We start from the raw sequence: 21,427 nt of genomic DNA on the forward strand, positions 1-21,427 counted from the left end.
TTTCAAAATAGATGCTGAAAAGTTCTACTTTTCAGCACTCAAACGGGTGCTGAAAAGTTGAACTTTTCAGCACTTTTTTGGAAAAGAAACACTTTTCAAAAAAAAATTGATTTAAACGATTAATTGACAAAATACATGAAAATTTGACATAATATTTCACTCAGTGTTTGTTTTTGGAATTGCAAAAATGTTGTATGGAACTCGTTGGATAAATGTACGACTCGTGCTGAAAAAATCCTCTTTTTGCAACTTGTTGAATAAACTACTATTCTTTTTAAGATTATTTTTAAATGTTTAAACGAGTTTTCGATACTGTATTGTGTAAACTTTGAAACTTTTGAGCAAGCAATTTACCGATTAAAGCAAAAAAAAAATACACCACACCAGCAACCAACAAACACTTTTCCCAACAATCGAGCCAAACCAACCAATTCAAAAAGACTGAAGAGACATAAAAAAAACTTCTTCTCTCGAGGTATCAGGAATTTGCGTTTGTGTCCTCTGGCCAAGGATATGGTCCTGTTTTCCTTGGGGAAATCCCCTCCCCAACTTTTGTCCCGCTCGATAGACACCGATCCACGATAAAGGATGAAACAAATTTTCCAACTCTTTTGCCGTGGTACATGGTGTGGCGGCGACGTGCGAAAGAAAAACAAGCACAAGAATCTTGATTTTCCATTTTCACAATTCATAAATTTTTCCCCCGGCAAATTTGCTACTGTGCTGAAGCGCGCGGTTCAACCCCGCAGCAAACGCAAAAAATCGTCGAGCATTCTTCGACGTTTTATCGGGCAACTTTTTAAGAGTGCGAGCGGGGGGGGGGGGGGGAATAAGAGGAAAAGTAAAAGATGAAGAAGTTCATGAAACGATTTAAAGTTTACATTTTTTTAACCCTTTGTAGAAAACTTTAAAAAAATCAAAAAAATAATGTTTGAACAACTTGAACTGGTTCAAGGAGACTCTAAATTAATTAATGTTGAATTATTTTTAAAAAGTTGCTTTAAAATTATCCACGTTATTGAAAAATACCTTCAAAGAATTTTGATTGGTTTTTCAAAGCTACCAATGCGCCATGGGTTTCTTATGTACATAAGACCTTTTGTAAAAAGTAAGCGAGAAATCATGAGAAATCGTTTCAGCTTCTGTGCGACTGGTTAAACTTAATCAATTTTTAAATATTGTTTAAATGTAACTAATTCTATACAGGATTGGATCTAAAATTTCGCAAAAAATCAATTTTTCAATCAAGAACTCTTTTTGCCTTCCTCACCTTACTGAGGAAAGGCTATAAAATCACTCGAAAAATGAACTTCTTAATTCGACCTCGTAGACCTACCTTCACGTATACCTATCGACTCAGAATCATGTTCTGAGCAAATGTCTGTGTGGATGTGTGTAGGTGGGTGGACAAAAAAATTGTCACTCGATTATCTCCGGACTGGATGAACGGATTTTGACCGTATTAGTCTCATTCGATCCGTCTTGGGGTCCCATAGGTCTCTATTTAAAATCAGCAAGTTTAGTTAAGTACTTCAAAAGTTATGCTAAAAAAACGATTTTGGCGTATGTCCGGAAGATTGTAAAAAGGGTGGTTTTTGCAAGAAACCCTATCATGTTATACATGTTTAGAAAGGTATTAAAAAGAACTTTCCAATGAGCCCAAAACATTGAAGATCTGACAACTCTATCAAAAGTTATTAGCACTTAAGTGTTATTTATACACTTTTTGGAGGCCGGATCTCAGATATTTCAGTAAAAATGAGGTCCGGGTCCATCATGCGACCCATTGTTAGTTAGATAATTGAAATACCTTTCAAATGAGCCTAAAACATCAAGGATCTGACAACCCTATCAAAAGTTATAAGCACTTAAGTGTTATTTATACACTCTTTGGAGGCCGGATCTCAGATATTTTAGTAAAAATTATGTCCGGGTCCATCATGCGACCCATCGTTAGTTAGATAATTGAAAGACCTTTCAAATGAGCCTAAAACATCAAGGATCTGACAACCCTATCAAAAGTTATTAGCACTTAAGTGTTATTTATACACTTTTTGGAGGCCGGATCTCAGATATTTCAGTAAAAATGATGTCCGGGTCCATCATGCGACCCATCGTTAGTTAGATAATTGAAAGACCTTTCAAATGAGCCTAAAACATCAAGGATCTGACAACTCTATCAAAAGTTATTGGCACTTAAGTGTTATTTATATACTTTCTGGAGGCCGGATCTGAGATATTGTGATAAAAATATTGTCTGAATCTTCCATGTGAACTTTCGTTGGATAGGTTTTTTTGTATCAGACCCTGCCGATGAGCCAGAAAAATTGAAGGTCTGCGAACCCTATCAAATGAAATCAGTAATAAAATTGATTTGTTAAACATGTTAAGGGAATGTTGCTATTTTTACTGAATGTATTGACTTTATGAATGTGAGGAAGGCACCAACCACCTAAAGGTGGATTAAGTATCGTTTTTTTAGTAAAGGGTGGTCCTACCCGAAATAGGGTGGTAAAAATAGCGTTTTTAAACGATTTTCGCAAAAACCATTTTTTTCTAAAAATCATATCTTCTGTGATCATATCTGGATCTTTTTGATTAGTTTTTGATAGAACATAAAAAAATGTGTATCATTTTATAAATTTCAAGCTCTAAAACTCTTTCCTTATTCACACTGCACAGTGGTCCAGATCGCAAAATTAAGTGGAAAATGGATAAGTTTTGGAGCGTTGGTGTCTTGAGAAGAGTTGTTGCAAATGGAAAGGGGCAACTTTTGGTTTGGTTTAAAATTAGGGTGGTTTAAAATTAGGGTGATTTTGGAAATCATACTTTACAGGAATATTTTTGGGATTTTTTTGTCTTCTAGAAAGTTGTTGGGCTTGCCAATTCAAGCAATTTTGTCGAAGACACCAAAATGTTATCTCGTAATCTACGCCTTCTATGACCAAATTTATAGAAAGCATCTGAGCAAACCTTCAAAATCAGTTTTTTGAACGTGGCAATTCAGAATTAAGTTTTAGAGAAAAGTGATACTTTAAGTACTTTTAGAGCTCTAAAAAACGAACTTTTTTTGTTGACATGCCAATTTGGACTTAAAGGTCAAAAGTAACAGCCAATTTAAGGTAAAAAAGATGCAAATTTGTAACAGCACTACAAACGCTGAAAAAATCTCAGAAGTGTTTTCCTTTAAATTCGAGTTATCTTCATTTGAAAAAGTCTAATTTTCATGGGAAAACCATAAGGGACCACCCTAATGAAATTCGAAAATTGTCCAAGTATATGTTTTTCCATGTAATTTTGTCCGATAAATCTAAATCTGCCCTTAGAATTGAGCCAAAGCATCGAAAAATCGACCCTCGACTTTTAACCCTTAAGTCCAAATTGACATGTCAACAAATAAAAATGTTCGTTTTTAAGAGCTCTAAAAGTGTCCTTGAATTGCCACTTTCAAAAAACTGATTTTTGAAGGTTTTCTAAGATGCTTTCTATAATTTGGTCATACAAGGCGTACATCACGAGATAAAATTTTGGTGTCTTGGACAAAGTTGCTTGAATTGGCAAGCCCCTTTCCATTTGCAACAACCCTTCTCAAGACATCAAAGCTCCAAAACTTAACCGTTTTTCGGAAAATCCATTTTCCACTTAGTTTAGCGATCTGGACCACTGTGCACTGTGGTCCCAATTCGCCCTAGTTGATGAAACTTTGAGTTTAATTAAGAGCCCAACTTATAACCTTTCTGTTGAAATGATGCGGGTACAATTTGGTTCAGTCGTTCCCGAGATAGGATTTATTGAAAAAAAGATTTTATTCAAAAACGCAATAATTAAACCACCTTATTTTGGATAGGACCACCCTAGATGCCAAACAAAAAAATACGGCTCTATTTATTTATGCCAAGAAGCTTCCATGCCAAATCAGAGCACTTTTGATCTGGATCCTGCTAGTTTAATGTGAATTAGCTGTACACACACTCGTTTGCAGCTTAAAAGTCAATAATATAATTTTAAACAAAAAATAAGAAAAAAAATAAAAATAAGAAAACCCTCAATTATCAAAGGATAGAAATCGCATGTTATAGAATAGACCCAAAAATGTCAAAAGAAGACAAAAACTAAACACGATAAATGCAAATCAAAATGTTAAAAAATAATGCAGAAAAACGTAAAACAATAGAGCTCAAGTTTTTTTTAAGAACAAAAGTTTCTCAAAATGGCATTCTAAGCATGGCAAAATCACAAATTCTAAAAAAGGCAGTGGAGGGTTACAAAACGCAACATTTTAAAATTAAAGAATGCTTGCTTACCAGCAACAATATTTTTTTGTTAAGCTTAATTGAATTTGCATTTAATTTTGTTTTCACAAAAAAATATGAGTTACAAAGAATTGATTTACATATTTTCAACCCGAATAAACTGTGATTATTTGAAAAATCTGACAAGTCGTTATAATTTAAAAAAAAAAATCTTGATTTTGTAAAATTTACTCAGTTTGTTTTAATTGTCAATCGTTTAACAATTCCGAAACCTATAAAAAATCGCGCCTCTTTTCAAATAAAACAGAGGAGAAATAATGCCTTTTAAATCGATATTTACTACGCTTGATGATTTTTTTTTTATTCTTCTCAACTATGCTTTCGGATAATTTTATAAAATAAACTGAATATTTTGAAAAAAATAAGAAAATCAAATTTCAAAAAAAAAACAAAAAGTTCCACCAAAATGCATGCATATTAGGGTGATTCATGGATATATGAAAAAGACAAAAGTGTTCTATTTCGTTTGCATCAACCGGAATTTCGAAGTTCTATGACCCCAGAAGCTAGCCTGAAAATTTGAGCTCATTTGGTTAAGGTTTAGTTGCTCCAGTTTTGATCTGAAGTTAGTATGGAACTTGATTCAATTTAATATGGAGAATTGTAACTTTTTACATGTTCTTATAGAAAATTTCCCAAAACCCTATGAAATTTTCCTATTCATAGGTTTCTTATAGGTTTTGATCCGGGGAACAACTTTGTAGAACATCGCAAAGTGCTAAGAATTGATCCCGGAAAGATACAGGATGTTTTTTGGAGTTTACTTTTTTCGGCAAAATTTCAAAATATTTCCTAGCGCTTTGCGATGTTCTACAAAGTTGTTCCCCGAATCAAAACCTATAAGAAAACTCTTACATGATAATGTTTTATCGGGTTGAGGAAAACTTTCTAGAAGAAGAGTTAAAAAGTGAAAAATAAATCAATTAAATTTATTGAAATTCCATTCTAACTTCATATCAAAACTGGAGCAACTAAACCATAACCAAATAAGCTAAAATTTTCAGGCTAGCTTTTTGGGTCATAGTACTTCAAAATTCCGGTTGATGCAAACGAAATTGAACACTTTTGTCTTTTTCATATATCCGTGAACCACGCTAATGCATATCTAAGCACTATTTTCCGCACTGTGGGCTTTTTTCAGCATTCTAGGAAATTTTAAAACAAATAATTTGATTAGCAATGGAAAACTAAACATTGAAAGGTATTTAAAATAGTAGTTTATTCAAGATTTTTTCAGCACGAGTCAAGGTTTGCCAAGTTTGATTAATATGAGCAGAGTTTAGCAACACTCGTACACGATACATGTGCTTTAAAGTTGAACTTTTCAGCGCTCAAATGCATGCTGAAAAGCACTTTTCAGTACTGTTATTTTTGGGTTTGAGAATTACAGGAAAAGTATGTAGCTTTACAACGGAATTGCAAATTGAAATTTTCGATACTTTGTTCAAGTTTTTTGAACCGAGAAAATAGTATTTGCATTTTTTTTGTATTTGATATTAAAAAATGAAGGGGGAATATATAAACTTTGAAATGATTTTGTACTAGCCAATGTTAAAATGAATTGCAGTTTGGGTTTAATGACGCAAATTTAAATCAAATCATAAAATTTTAGGTGGATAGATCAACTAAGAGCCAATGAAGAAGATTTCAAAATAATTTGTGATAAAATAAGAATTCTTAGTAGAAATTGAAGGCAAAAAAAGTGTCAAATAAGTCAAAAAAAGTCCTTCTCAATATTGATTTTTTTTTTATTGAAAGTTTTGTTTGGGCAAGTGTAAAAAATCTATGCAGATTGTATGAACCTTAAATCGTAGTTTATGTTACACAAATTTATTGAGGGTTCAGTGCCAAAATTGATAGACAATGCTACCAACTCACACCATCAAAACAAATGTGTTCTTTCGTAAATTGAAACAATAAATCTCCAACAAATGTCATACATCAACTTCTGACAAACCTATGTTCACCAAACTGTGGTGGCCGAGATAATTAAGTCATTGGGTTAGGAAGTCAAAGGTCCCTGTTTCGATTCCCGTAATCGACACCTTTTGTTTTTTATTTTGTTTTGACGAATGAGCTTTTTTTGCAAATGAACCTCAAGGGAACAATTCTCTCGACCATCTCGAGCTGTGTTCTCTGTGTCCGTAAATGGTATTACTATTCTCTTGGCTAGAGGCCATTATTCTCTCGGACGAGTGCTGCTCAGCTGTGGCTTTAAAATGTACAAAATGATGTTTTTCCAGCACCAGTCATGAGGTTGTTGGATAGATACGACGTATGCTGAAAAGGTCGAGTTTTGCTACGAGAAAAACTAAGAACTGAGATTTAATTCATTGTTTCGCAGAAAAACTTGTTCGGATAATACGTTTAAAAATGCACAGATTTTATATAAAAGTATTATTTGTAGGCAGCTAGTTTGTGAATGAATTTTAAATATTTTATTTGTGCAATTGATTATCACATTGTAAATTTTGCTATCCACTTATAACTATTTTTACTATTCTTAGCTCACATCAAAAAAACACCTCTCCCAATATTCTACATTGTACGCAAGTGTTAAAATCTTCAGAAAAAGGCAATTCAAGCGCAAAAAGGCGCCACCAGTCAGCCGCAGGTTCGTTTTTTCCACTCCACTCTCGCCTGTATCTCTTCGACACTTTGACACCATTTCCTCGGGGTGGGAAGAAAAACTTTTGCTCTCTTCATGGTGTGCCTTGCTTGTCCTTTTCTTTTTGGTTCAGTGCAAAATTCAAATTCAAATCGTTCGTAAATAATTAAATAGGAAAAAACGGAGCAGCAGCGTCCTCCTTTTCTCTGTATAATTCGTAATAATGCTCGGGGAGGGACGTTTTGGGTGCGGTGTGTTTTCCGAGGAAAAGAGGGGGATTGGGAAATGTTTTCTTTGCCGCACCAGGCTCTCTCTCTCTCTCTCTCTCTCTCTCTCTCTCTCTCTCTCTCTCTCGTGTACTGATTCGAAATTTTTTGGTCCTGCCCAAATGCTGTGCTGACACTTTTGTTGTTGTTACCGGCGCAAAATAAAGAGGAAAAGCTCCTTTAGAAAAATCGTCGGTCCGATGATTTCGGGTGTCTTTGTTTCACAGTTTTACACTTTTTTTTATTTTATTTTTTTTTCAAAATTCCTTATAAGTTCCTAAAAAATTGCCTTAAAAGTCGGATAATTTTTAAATATTTTTTTATAGTGTACGTTTGTAGAAGGACATATATTCTGACACTATTTCCCGAGAACGACGGCGACGAAAGGAAATCTCGCCTCTTTTCCGTTTGGAATGTTTTGCCAAATTGGAATGTTTTGGGACAGAGTGAGTGTGAATGCGTTGTTTGGATTGTGTGTTTTGGTTGTTGTTTTTTTTGTTCCCTTCCGAGATGAACATTTTGTGAATGTTTTGCTAGGTGAAGCATGATGACCGAAAACTTTGAATTTTTGCTCAAACAATAATGGCAGGGGAATTCGATTGGGCTTGGCAGAGGATTTGGAAATTTATGCAGAGAAACGAGATTTGGATTATTTTTTTTTATTGATGACACAAATGACAAGTTCTTAGTTTCTTTTGCATGATGCTGAATTAATTTCCTTCATTTAAGCATAAGCATATCAGAAATCAAAACCTCATTTATTTTAAATAAATTTGAATCAAGTTAAAGACAAAATCTCAAATTTTCTTAAATCTCCTAAAGCTTAAAGTCATGCCAGACATTTAGCAAAAACTACTCCTCACTCAGTCTAGCCTGCTGATGACGATGATTGGCGACCTCCCCTCGGCAGAAAAAAGGGGGACAAAATGTGCAAAAATGTAGATAAATTCCATTAAATTATCATATTCCGCTCGTCATCAGCATGAGGCTATTAAAGTCCTTCCAGCAGCAGCAAACGAAGCAGCATCACCAGAGAAATCTCCCTTCGAAATTGGCTCACATAGTCTTATGGGGATGACGACGACGCCGACGACGTGGTTCATAGAGCAGGACGCAAGGACCTTGTCGTCATCAGTGGCGTGTCCTTCCAGCGATATGTACGAGTTCCCAGGGTTGATGTTCAGTCTTGGAGGATCAGCTTCTTTGGACGGAAAGTGCATCTCATTGATGGTGTCCCGACGCGACGGATTTTCCTCTCCGTTGAGTTTTGGAACACGTGATTAAGAAGTTGCGAACGATGAGTGATGCTCGAAAATAATCACTTAATGAGAGCGTTGCCTTTGGCAAGTGATGAACTCATGAACTCATGAAAATTTATAACAAATAGCGTCAAAACTAATTATTTTGACAAATACAAACCAAAACAACCTCCAAAAACGCCATCCCCCATTACTTAATGGGCAAATTTTGTGTTTGCCGTGCCACCCCGTTAACTGTTTGATTTGGCCGTTATCCATCACGGATCCACGGCGACCGGTGTGTGTGCTAACAAACCAATCAATTTGTTGACTGTTTGCTTTTGTCTCGCAGCTTCATAAACAACCAACAAATGGTGCGGTGGCGTGCGCGTAACCGCGGAAGCCAGCTCCAACCAGCCAACACGGTTTAGGGTTGTTACACCCAAAATTCCGAGCCGAGAGAATCGTTCCCTCAACATTTATTGAGAGCTCAGCGCCAAAATCGAGAGAATAATGCTACCAACTCACACCACCATAAAAAATGAGTTCATTCGTTAATTGATACAATAAATCTCCAACAAGTCATACATCGACATCTGACCGCTCCTTAGTCACCAAGCTGTGGTGACCGAGGCAGTTAAGTCATTGAGTTAGTCTGTCAAAGGTCTCTGGTTCGGTTCCCGAAGTCGACACTTTTGATTTTTAGTTTTGAACTTTTTTTGCAAATGAACCTCGAGAGAATAATTCTTTCGCCCATCTCGAGCTATGTTCTCTGAGTCCGTAAATGGTACCACTATTCTCTCGTCTCGAGGCCATTATTCTCTCGGACTAGTGCTGCCCAGTTTTGGGTAATACACCCAATTAATTAATTAATTAATTAAATTAATAAATTTTTAATAATGAACACATTTTAGCAACCAGAAGTCCAATCTCCAATGCCTCTTAGACAATTTTATAGCAATTTTTCAGAATTTTTCAATAAAATATTTTCAGAAATGGTCACTCTTGGTCACTCTTTTTAAAAAACGAAAAACTTCAAATATTTCACTGAAATCAAACATTCGGTGGCTATATCTTGAAAACGAGGCACTTTATCAAAAAATCTGTTGAGTACTTTTCGATTGCAAATCCAAATTTACATAAAAAAATTAGGTTAACAAAATGTTGTTAGAAGTAACAAAATGTAATTTCGTTTTTTTTCCAATAATTACTATTTTTTCAAATATTTATAGCTCGGCGGCAAAAAATACTTCTCTATGGCTTAATAGTTATGGTTTTTGGTCCCTTAAAACATATAAAAATATTTGTATCTTGAGGGATTTGCTGATCGATTTGGTGTATTCGGTTATGATAAAGACTTTTCAGAAAGAAAATATTACAAGGAAAACATCCCCGATTTTTTATTTGTGTTTTTTGTTACAAAAAGTAGAACTCTCAAAATACATATTTTTTAAAAATTAGATTTTTCCCCACTTTCCCACATGCCTTTCAAAAAATCATAACTCCGTTAGCAGACTTTGTCCCATCGAAAACTCAGGCGCAAAATATGTTTGTTTTGGTACCCAAAAAAACGAAAATTACGTATTTTGGGAAATTAATGCAAAGTGGTTTCTCTAAACATTGGGAATTGGGAATACAAAACAAATTTTTGAGCAAGTCATAAAAAATAAATTATTCTTAATTTTTTTATTATAAAATTCAAAAAAATCTTAAAATGGACGGCATTTAAAAATCCCTGCATAGAATATTTTGGAAGTTACAAATTTTGAAAGGAAACATCTTTAACTAACTTTCCCTATCAAAATATTTTAGGCACATTTGAATTCAATAATAAGTTCGTTCCAGCCAACCGTGTGTGGCAATATTAAAAAAAAACGAAATATTCTGGATTATATGGTGCCGTCTCTAATTGTTTGAAATAATAATATCTTCAGAGAATTCCCACAATGTATAACTTTCAATAAACCTAAACGGATGTCATTTTGAGCATCTTTTGTCGGTTCTCAAATTATTTTTTCATGAAAATACATCCTTTCATTTGCGTCCAAGACAGCTAAATCAGTTGAAATGGCGCGAAGTAATGATTTCTGAAAAAGTGGTTTTTGCGAAAATGAAAAAAATTGCCATTTTTGGGACCACTCAACTGCCCACCATTGAAAAAACGGCTAATATCCACTTTTGGCAGTGGCAGTGCGTGGCCGAATGGTTACGTTGTCCGCTTTGTAAGCGGATGATTCTGGGTTCGATTCCCATCTGCTGCAACCTTCCATCGGATGAGGAAGTAAAATGTCGGTCCCGGCCTTGGTTGTTAGGCCGTTAAGTCATTCCAGGTGTAGGAGTCGTCTCCATGCCATAAGTACAAACAACACACCAAACCAAGCCTACTCCGGTGGAATCGCTGGCGGCGGTTGGACTCACAATCCAAAGGTCGTCAGTTCAAACACTGGGGTGGAAGGTTCCTTGGAGTAGAAAGAGGTTTGGGTGCTCTCCCCATTCAAGCCTTCGGACTCCTAGGTTCGAGCAGAAACTTGCAATAGAGACCACAAAAGACCCGGGGGTCGTTAATGTGGATGGTTTGATTTTTTTTGATCCACTTTTGGCAAAAACGAGATATTAGCACCAGGTGATAGAGGATGTTCCAACGCATCTTCTGGAACTTGAATTTTACTGAAATAGTGCTTAGACTCGGCTGCCGATGCGAAAAACCAAACGGCTAATATGCCACTCTTATGGGAAATTGCCTTGACGGAGATTTTGTCACAAACACTAAAACGCGTTTTTCTCGGAATACTTGATTTGGCATAATAGCAGAATTTTTAATTATGGGCAGTCTAGCGTTGGTCACCCTAATGGCCAAACAAATACGGGTCTATTATCTATTCCCCCAAAAATATTGAGCCCGATCGGAGAACTTTTTTTTTATTTATGCTCTTTTCAAATGGATTTGAAATAAGATTTTTTTAAATATCAAGATCCAAAAAAAAAAGATTTTTCATACAAAATTGAGTGGCTTTACACAAACTTTGTATTGGAAAAACGATTTTGTCATTACACCTAATGAAACAATTAAAATCATCTACCCCAAGTTCTAATTATAAAAATGAGAAAGCTCTACTTTTCTACTGGATCCTGTCTCGGTGGAGTCGCCTGTAGGCAGTTTGTCTAACAATCCAAAGGTCGTCAGTTCGAATCCCAGGGTGGATGGAAGCTTAGGTGTAAAAAGAGGTTTGCAATTGCCTCAACAATCAAGCCTTCGGACACCTAGTTTCGAGTAGGAATCTTGCAATAGAGAACGCCAAGGAAATGCTGTAGAACGAATGATTTAGATTTTTTTAGGATTACGAGACATCATTAATGGATCCTTGCATTTAGCAGGCGGAACTTTTTCATTTATGCTCAGTAAAATTTAACGATGCATGAAAAAACATTGTTTATAAATTTAAAGACACTCCCTAAACTTCTCCCAAAACAAATCTGTTTATCCCTCTTTCAAAAGCCTTATCCCACGGTTATTTAAGTGTTTGTAAACAAATCGCGTCACTTCGTCACCTTCTCGACACAGCAGCGCCTACTATACGACGTGGATGGCGCTTCTGGCTGCGATAATGAGTGGGCTAAACATTTTTCCATCTTTGCTCTCACTAGACGCGAGAGCTACTTGGACCTGACTAATGGGGTTGGATACCTGCTCGTTTGCGGTCATTAGCAACTCCGACTGCCTTATTACAAGTATCGGTTGAGCAACTCTATTCCGTCTGCTTCGTCGCCAAATCCTACTTGCGCGATGGTACACACATTATTGATTTTAAATTAAGTGAATATTTTAAACAAACTAATCATCGATGGGCAAATGGGGACGACGGAACGATGAGTGGTAACTCGTTACGAGCCGAAATTCACAAAAAAAAAATACATTTTTGAGTTACTTTTTTTTGGAAAATTTTCATATTTTAGATAATTCAAAATGAAGCGAACATTTTAAATTTAATTTATAAAAATAAGGTGTCTCAACGAGTTCCTCCTGTAAAACCCATCAAACCAGCATGACGCCTCTGTTTATTTTTCCTAAAACTCTTCAAGTCTCTCACGGTAAAGTCTCCCAAAGACCCCCACTTCTTCGTAGACGAAAGTTCCGGACGCGCCGTACTTGTGTTCTTGTAAATAACGGATTATCCACGCATCACTTGAGTTTTCCCTCACCTTGTCGTCGCGTGTGTCGTCGAAGTTTTCAAGTTTTCATTTTTCGAAGACTTTCCAGCCACGTACCGTTGGTTGGATGAGGAAGAACCATCCCAGAGTGTAGTAAATACGACGACGACGCCGTTGTCATCGTCGAAGACCTGAACCAGCGGAAGGCGGGACTCGGTGGAAGAAGTGACGAAATCCGCATGTAAAACGTGTTCAGCATGTTTACTATCGTTAATAGTTTTTTGAAATCGCGCTTCAACGCCATCCACCGCCTTCTTCGATGGTTGGTTTCGAGGGGTTTTGCAGGCGCTGAAGACCGCGCCGTAGACGAGGACGACGACGCCACCATGGGCACATTAAAAATGCACCAAAGACATAAAGAGATTTCCAGAAAGAAAGAAAAAAAAAGTTCTTCAAGAGCATTTGGGTTTTGTTGGGTTTGTGGTGGGGATGGAGGAGTTCTTGGTGGTGTTGTAAGTCGTGGAGTCGCCTCTTGGGAAGAACATAGAAGGCTGGATGATTTTGGAAGCGGGATTGATTCGTTACGGTAGCAGGCTTTGAGCATGCCTGATTCATCAAGTATGCAAAGTCAGTGCCTACTGAGGCGCGGCAATGGTTGAAGAGATCTTTAAATCTTGTTTAGATTGTATCAAAGTTGTAATAGCCACATAATGGATTTAAAAGCTTCAAAAGGAAATAGTCATGGAATCTTCCACAAAATCCAAGATTTCAAAAGGTTCTACCACAGACAAAAAGATAACGCCGTTATCAAGCATCAATTTTACGGTAAATTTTTAATAATCTGATTTTTTACGTGAATTTCAATTCACTACACGGCCTTTATTTTTTTCTAACCTTTTGCCAAATTTTAGTAAATCCCTCGTGAAATGTTGACATTTTCTGTTAAAGTAAGTTACTAATCAATAAAAAATATTTCAAATTTGTTCGATGAAGGAATTGAAAAAAATGTCTGAAGAAAATAATGTGTCGTAAACTATTTTTAAAAATGATATCTTTACTCTGTGAAGGACAATGATTATGTTTTAACGTGTACGCTTTGAAAATTAACTGAAAAAGGCAATGTATTGTGGACTCCAACATAAAAGAGTAAATAGATGTTAAAGACTCAAATGTTTCGACAAATGGCCCAACTTTCTAACATAGGGTAGAGGTCCCAGTTTTGCTGACTGCAAAGTATCAAAACTTGCAACCTTCAGTGCACTCGAATGACAAAATATTGACACACCAGACCCATCATCGTGGCGCTAGCAATAGAAAGCGAGTCGCGACGATTCGCATCGTCACAATTGGCACTTTATTTGCCACTCATCCATCTTTTCTCTCTCCTCACTTCACTCCCGACACTCATCATCCTCCTCTCATCACCCTGTCCGCCCATTCATTCCGACTCATCAACTCGCTATCTCTTTCTCGTTTATTTTTATTTTTGTATGCAACTTTGTTTTCTTTTTTTTTTCGTTTTCTCCGTTTTTCTTGCTTACAGAAGTCGTGCAAAATTTATGATATTATTGTAAAATGAAAAATCATAACTCATTCCGATATTATTGTGCTATTACTGTTATTGCCCCATCGACTTGCTCTTTCTTTTCCATTGCTTTTCTCTCTCTCTCTCTTTTATCCATCCATTAAATCGTCGACTCATTTTAACGGCCAAGGATTTTCTCCTCTCTTTTTTTTTCTCCTCGAAATTTGAAGCAAAGTTGTTGCGCTTTTTTTCCAGAGTCTTCGCTCGCGACAGGGACTTCATTTGCAGCCGCGGCCATCATAAAACGGCGATTAAATCGAATTTTAATCGAGTCCAATTTTGCCTCCCGAAGCGACATTTTCGGGATAATCTCCTGGGGAAGGGAGGGGGAGCGGAAAATGGATTTCCTTAATTGCACCGCCACAATACAATAAATAAATATCGATCTTTATAGCCGAGTTAAGTTAATGGAGAAATTATAATTTGTTGAAAAGTGCTGCTAGCGCGCGGGGTAAAAGAGTTGGAATATTTAATGCGGTGCACTTTTCTGAGAATCGCGCTTTTGGAACCTGTCCAACCGGAGGTTTCTTTTGAGATGGTGTAATGCAAAAGGAAAAAAAAGAACTGGTTCCAGAACCATAACGATGTCGTTGACTTCCGGATGAAATATTTTTGTTTGCCGAGGAAGATGATGAGCTAACGAGAAAGGTCGTTAAAGAATGATGATTTGCTAAATAATAAAGAAAAAATGCAATATTTTCTCAGCAAGATTATCAAATTTTTAATAACGCTCGTGTTTTTTTATTTACAGATAAAAACAACTCAACATAAGTATTTTGGTAAGTAACAACTTGAAAGCAAATACAGAAACTAACACATGTTAAAATTCGTCACCATTTTTAGAAACTCAATCATCCATTGCCAAATTCGAATCGATAACATGTCCAAACAATGACAAATCGATTCTCTTAGGGAATCCCACCCATTTGATTGAATCAATTTTGGCGATATCGCGCCCAAACTGCACCATTCTGTCTCGAGAAATCAGAGAATTTCATCATCGCACTGAAAACCAAATCGCAGCTTATCAGTTTGGTTGAATTAGTTGGTAGCCACTCGTTTAGAAATTACTCAGATAAGAAGAAAAAAAATTTCTCGAAAGGTAAAAAAGCATATTTTTTTTCTGCGCGTTAGCTTAAAAAATAATAATTTAAGTAACACAAATTACATTTTTTAAGTCCTTCCAACCCTGCAAAAAAACGAGATTTGATAAGTATTTTTCTATCACTTATTACGGAGTTGATCAAATTGGATAAAATTTGAGTGTTAAAATTAAAATTGTGCAAGCAGACTTCTTCCATTTGAAAAAAAAACAATCTAAAATTAAGCTATCACAAATAACATTTTATATTCAGTCTTGCAGGCCCATTGTCGAGATAGAGAAAATAATTAAAATACAAACTAATTTTAAAATTAAGGTACAGTATAAAAAAAATGAAACAAGCAGTCTCAATGCCATAATTTCGAAGCAGCAAATTTCATGGAATTATATCGGAGCATAAAAAAATGGTTTAATAGCTTGGAATATCTTATATAAAATTAGTACGTCCATCGCGGGAATTCCCGGGACAAAAAACCGGGATTTTCCCAAAACCGGGAATTTCCGAATCCCGGGATTTTTTTAAATAATTTGTCCCGGAATTCTCAAAATTGAAAAACAATATCAAATTTTATTCTGAAATTGGAAAACATTATAATTTTTATTCGGCATATATCAGCTTTCATTTGGTTAATTAGGGAAAATTGTTAAAATTTTAGTTTACAAAATGCCTAGCGCTTTAAATATTTTCTATTTAACCCTCTACAACCCAATTCCGCCTTTATCAGGCTTCGATCTAAAAAAAATCGCTAAAAATCCATTTTTCATCCAATTTTTGATGTTTAAAAGCATTGGAAAAAAGAACTCTTGAAACTTTAGAAAATTTTAGGGTTGTTTGACTTGTTTTATGTGACTTTGCCAATGTTTTAAGAATTGACATTTTTTTAGAGGTTAACTTTGACTGTGTTTTGTACTAACATTTCCTATATTTTAAGTAAAAAGAAGTATGCAGTAATTTTTGTAGTGTCCCAAACTATGCCTCTATTCATTTTGTTTTACAATTTAAATGATACTGGTGCCATTCTAGAGCAGAAAATTTGAAAAACAAGCAAAAAATTTAATAAGTTACTTTCAAAACATGAAAAAAATAGAAAGGCAATATGTAATGGTAGGAGGTGGTAGAATAGGCTAAATAGTACCAAAAACAAGATAAATGCAAAGCACAATACTAAAAATGAAACAAGAAAAACATAAAACAAGAGAAGTAAAGTTTTTCGTATAACAAAAGTTGGTCAAAATGCCCTCCTGAACATGGGAAAAATGAAAAATAATAGAGAAAAAAAAATTTTGGGCAGTAGAGGGTTAATTTAATATATTTTTAAAAGCGTGGTTGTTATATTTACGTATATTTATGATTATGAAAACAAAATTTCATATATCATTATTTTTATTCAATTTGAATCACAATGTTTTTAATGTTGTGGTTAATTTATAATCCAAAGCACAACACAGATAAATAAAAACATTTTTCAATGTTAATATCTAAAAACTGCAGCCCTTCTGTGGATTGAAGTGTAGATTATCACCAATTAATATTTTTGAGCTAATTCTATGATTTTATGCTCAATATATTGAAAACATAGATGTTATGACTGTTTCAAAAATTTTTCGGAATCCCGAGAATTCCCGGGATTTCAAAAATATTTTATCCTTTTTCGCAGGAAATTCAAAATCCGTGAAAATTGGACGCCCTAGTTAAAATACAATAAATACTTTTTGCAATGTTAAAGGTTTTTGCTGGTGTTTTTGTTCTGGTAAAATTGTGTAATAAGATAATTTTATTTTTATATGGTTTATTAAGAAAGTGTTTAGTGTAAAGTCCTAATCGTGAAATGATCAACCTAACAGAACTAAAGCAAGGACCCAAAGTAAAATTACACCAGGCTTCGCAAAAAAAAACATCCTAAATATTTAAATATAAACCATGGGGATGTTATTTCTGCGTTTTGTTTTTTTCTTCTAAATATTGCGGTATATAAGGGCCTAATTTAATTAAATTTTGCATTTAAAAAACTGATTTACTTTGTAAAAATGCATAATATTACTTGAATTTTCCTCAACACATTGATTTATTCTTATGGTCAATTCCAATATTTGTTTAATGTTTTTATCCCAAAATTAACCCACAAAAACATTATCTTAACAAAATCTTAAAATTTTCTTTGACATCAAGAGGCCAAGTGAAGTTTTATTTATCCAACCTTCATAATAATGATGAAGAACATGTCCTCGTCGCCATATCGATCAGTTTTTAGGAAAATATAAGTTATTTTTCCTGTTGGCATTGTGAACATCTGTTTGTCTATGGTAATGCCGTCCAATAAAAATACTTCCACGACATTCTCGGTGCGGCGCGATAAGCCCGACGATAAGCTCCGCACGAGTAACCTCATCAGCTAATTATTGGACCCAGTTAAGTGCCCGGCTGCCTGTCAATATTTGCTAGTGCTGAGCTGCAACCGTTTGTTTTGTGCGTGTTATAAAAGTGATTTGTTTGAGTTTTTAAACTTGTTCAAAACGGATTCTTGCATAAGACATTGTAAGTTGTTTTTCTTTGTTGGTATTTGTAATTGATAAATAAGGTTTTCCATGGAGAATGAAATTATAGAATGCGTAACAGAGATTCCGAATGCTCCCAGTAGAAAATGTAAACAAAGTAGAAGAATGCTCAAGCACTAGCATGACTTTTATTTTTCGTTTGAATTTTGAAAATGTTTTTAATCTAGTTTTTTTTATGTTGTTTAAATCAAGTGTTTTGAGAGTTTGTGTGGATTTACAACGTACGAAACTTTAAAGACTGTTCCAACTTTAAGAAAACCCAAAACTTCCAATCATCTCCGTTTTACTTTCACTATGCTTTCCCTGCCGGTCTTTGTAAGTTGAAAAACAAACCCTGATAAGAGACACGAGCGTTTCTTTCAAAACACTTTTGACGCCACAGCGTCCAAAGAAGGCGCCATTTTTGTTTCTGCTATCATCGGTGGCGAGGGAGAAAAGGACACACGAGACATGATAACAGAGCACGAGCAAGTAGATTCTATAGTGTGTCCTTTCGACGACAACGATTGAATTCCAAAATGCAAAAAAAAGAAAGGAAAGGGAAAGCTAGCATAAACTAGTCCCTCGTGGGGAGAGGGCAAAGGGAAATTTTGTCCCCCATCTGCTAGTTTTAAATTGGAAGAGTTGAGATGAGCTGGAACGCATCAGGATCACACACACACACACACACACACACACTCTATTTTTTGAGTTGAATTCGAGATATTGAATACAACAACAAAAGTAGTTGTTTTTATCATTTACTCAAAGTTATTTAGAAAACATTACACAATTTGAAATTTATAAAATTTTGATAAAGCTGAAATAAAACTTAAAATTTAGAAAATACATGATTGTTATACCTAAAATCATAAATCCAATATTCTAAAATTCTTTAAGCAGAACATATGAAGACCGAGACCGCCTTAGTTTGTTACAGTTTGTGTTGATTTTTGCGAAAGAGAACTCACGTTTACTAATGCTACTCACATCTTCTGACACGCTGCTGTCGCCCTCCCTCTGACGATGATGAAGCCACTCTGCTTTTGCTTAGTCAGTCGTGGCTCTGGCCGTTGAAAACCTCAAGAAGACACGAAACAATAGATAGTGTAGCTCAGGATCAGCATAACGTGTCCTCGTGTTACAAACTGCTGAGAAAGGTTCTTCTTTTTTTGCTCGACTTTTTCGGAGTTTTCCCATGTTCCAAGGGAAAAACACATCGGAAAAAAGGGGGAAAAGCTGCTGCGCGCGAGATGTAAAAGCGAGCGAAAACTGCAATAAAACGCAAATGTTACCTTTAATATAGAAAATATGTACCTTCTCCACGTTGAGCTGTGAGCTGAGTTTCTCCGGGGTGATGTGTGTGTGTGTTAGAGCGCGCGGTTTGAACCTTCACAGGAAAAAGTTGATGGAACTTTTGGTTCGAAGAGATCTTTTGGTGTTTTGGCGAACAACACTTGCTGCTGCTGCTGTTGGCCTGTATATCGTACAAGGTTTTTTGGTTTTACATAAATATTGGTTTGGTTAAGAATGTGGCTGAAATATGAGAAAGCAGTGATGTCTGGAATATTAGAAATATCATTCATTTTTTAACTTTCATGAAGTGATGCAGGTTTTCCTCATTGATTTGCGCATATTTGAACATTTTAACCTCATTGATCAACTAATAAACTTGAATGCTTGAAATTGTTCATTTCCACTTATGTTTTGTTCACACACCCAAAGGAAAAATATATCTCAAAATCTGCAACAGTGGATTTGCTGCAGAAAATGTCACATTTTATAACATTTTTTGCAGCAAGCCCCTAGATCATTTTTGCCCGCGTGTAAATATTTCAGCGATCTGCAGTTCTCACCAACACATATAAAGCTGTGTTGCTCTAACAAATACAGCTGGCCGGTCCCCGAGCAACAATCCAAAGAGAAAAATATGTTGGTGCTCTTTCACTCCCTTTTCATCAATCGCGGTGGTAGCGTGTCGGATTAATAACCAAGAAGTTGGTAGTTCAATCCTCGTTCTGTTAAGGTTTTTTTTTGTGAAATACAACCAAGAAGCCGTCGGTAATGTCGATAATTGTCGGTAACGGGCAAAAATGTCATACCCCTATATCGCAAAAAATGCATGAGGACAGTTTTCATGCAGATTCTGATATACTTTCATGCCGCCATGCATCAAAATCATGCGACCGCCGTTTGGGTGTATAAAAATAGCGGCGAGATAGCCGAGAGGGTTAGGGCGCGAACGTGGTAATCTTAATAGGACTCTCACCGGAATGATCTTATTTTTTGGGGTGAGCAGGCCTGTTTTTTTTTTCTTCAGTACATGCTTTTTGTGTACATGTTATCTCATACAATATTACATGCTTTTGTTCACAATGGAGATGTGCATGCGATTTTACCATCGGATTTTTTGCTGTGTTTCTTCAAATGGTTTTCAAGATGGGCGTTTTTTTTTATCTTTTCAGAGTTTTTTCTATTCAGTTAAATGGGTACATGGAATAAAATAGTGTCCATCTTTGCCTGTTTCTGATAATATCCTTTGCGAATAGCTGAGAAAATTCTCTATAACTTTTGTTTTTTGAATTAAAAAAATCAGAAAATTAGTTGCTGATAGGGCAGCCAATTTTCCCGGTCACTACAACAAATATAACTTATTTCTTTATTCGCCCCAGATTCTGGTACCTATATATGTACCTATAAAATATCACAAATTATTACGATTTAATTAACATTTATATACGTATAAATTACATGAAAAATATTCAAAGACTTGAGCATTGTTTGGCTTTAAAAATCCTATCAATTACGTAGTATTCAACTGTTCCACTTTATCTACAACCAAATCCGTATTTTAGGACTCAAATATGTATGTTTTTCAATCAAAACCCGGACAAAACAATTTCTTCAGAGATTCGGGAATTCAAAAGAATTGTGTCCGGGTAATCCTGGGATGGACGCACTAGTTGCTGAGATACAGCCTTGCAGAATAAATTAAAAAAAAAAACTCAGCAGCCACTCGTCAGATTTTCAATGTTAGAAAACAACACATTTTTGAAATTTTCCGATTTACCCTAAAAATATACTTCAAAACAGGAGCGCCGACTCTGGGGGGGCACGGTACTTTTTGCCCCCCTCAAAATTATGCGAGAGGGGCAGCCCATGCATTGTGTTCCCCCTCCACAAATTTTGGAAGAAAAATATTCATATTTTAAATATCAAAAAGAAAAATTTCACAGAAATATTTGAAAAATAAAGTTTAAAACATAACTGGAGCATTGTTTGTTCATAAACACACACAAAATCATTAAAAATTGTAAAATCCATGTTCAAAAACATTTGCTAATTTTAATTTAATTTGATAAATTTTGCATTTATTATAAATTTTGTTAAATCATTTAAGTTTCTTAATTTTATTGATTTTTTAATGTCTGGAATTTCTATGGTTTTTTTTATTCTATATTTTTCTTTGAATTTCTCGATTTCTCAAACTTGTTAAACTTAATAGAATCAATTGAATTTCATCAAATTATTTTTTTTATTTCTTGTATTTTTCAAATTATACTTCGTTGCTTCCTAAAAATCTTGGACTTAATTAAAATCCTAATTTTTTATTTATTTTCTATTCCTCAAA

General features: G+C 35.2%; 1 protein-coding gene across 2 annotated transcripts in view; it reads left to right on the forward strand.

The window, feature by feature from the left end:
• Positions 1-21,427, forward strand: part of LOC6049148 (homeobox protein PKNOX1) — a 140,680-nt gene that overhangs the window by 72,014 nt on the left and 47,239 nt on the right. For both annotated transcript variants that reach the window (XM_038258588.1, XM_038258587.1), the window contains exon 4: positions 14,911-14,938. The gene's annotated coding sequence lies outside the window, so the exon portion shown is untranslated. The remainder of the gene's footprint in view (positions 1-14,910; positions 14,939-21,427) is intronic.

The sequence above is a fragment of the Culex quinquefasciatus genome, chromosome 3 (genome assembly GCF_015732765.1).
Source record: "Culex quinquefasciatus strain JHB chromosome 3, VPISU_Cqui_1.0_pri_paternal, whole genome shotgun sequence".
Taxonomy (NCBI): Eukaryota; Metazoa; Arthropoda; class Insecta; order Diptera; family Culicidae; genus Culex; species Culex quinquefasciatus.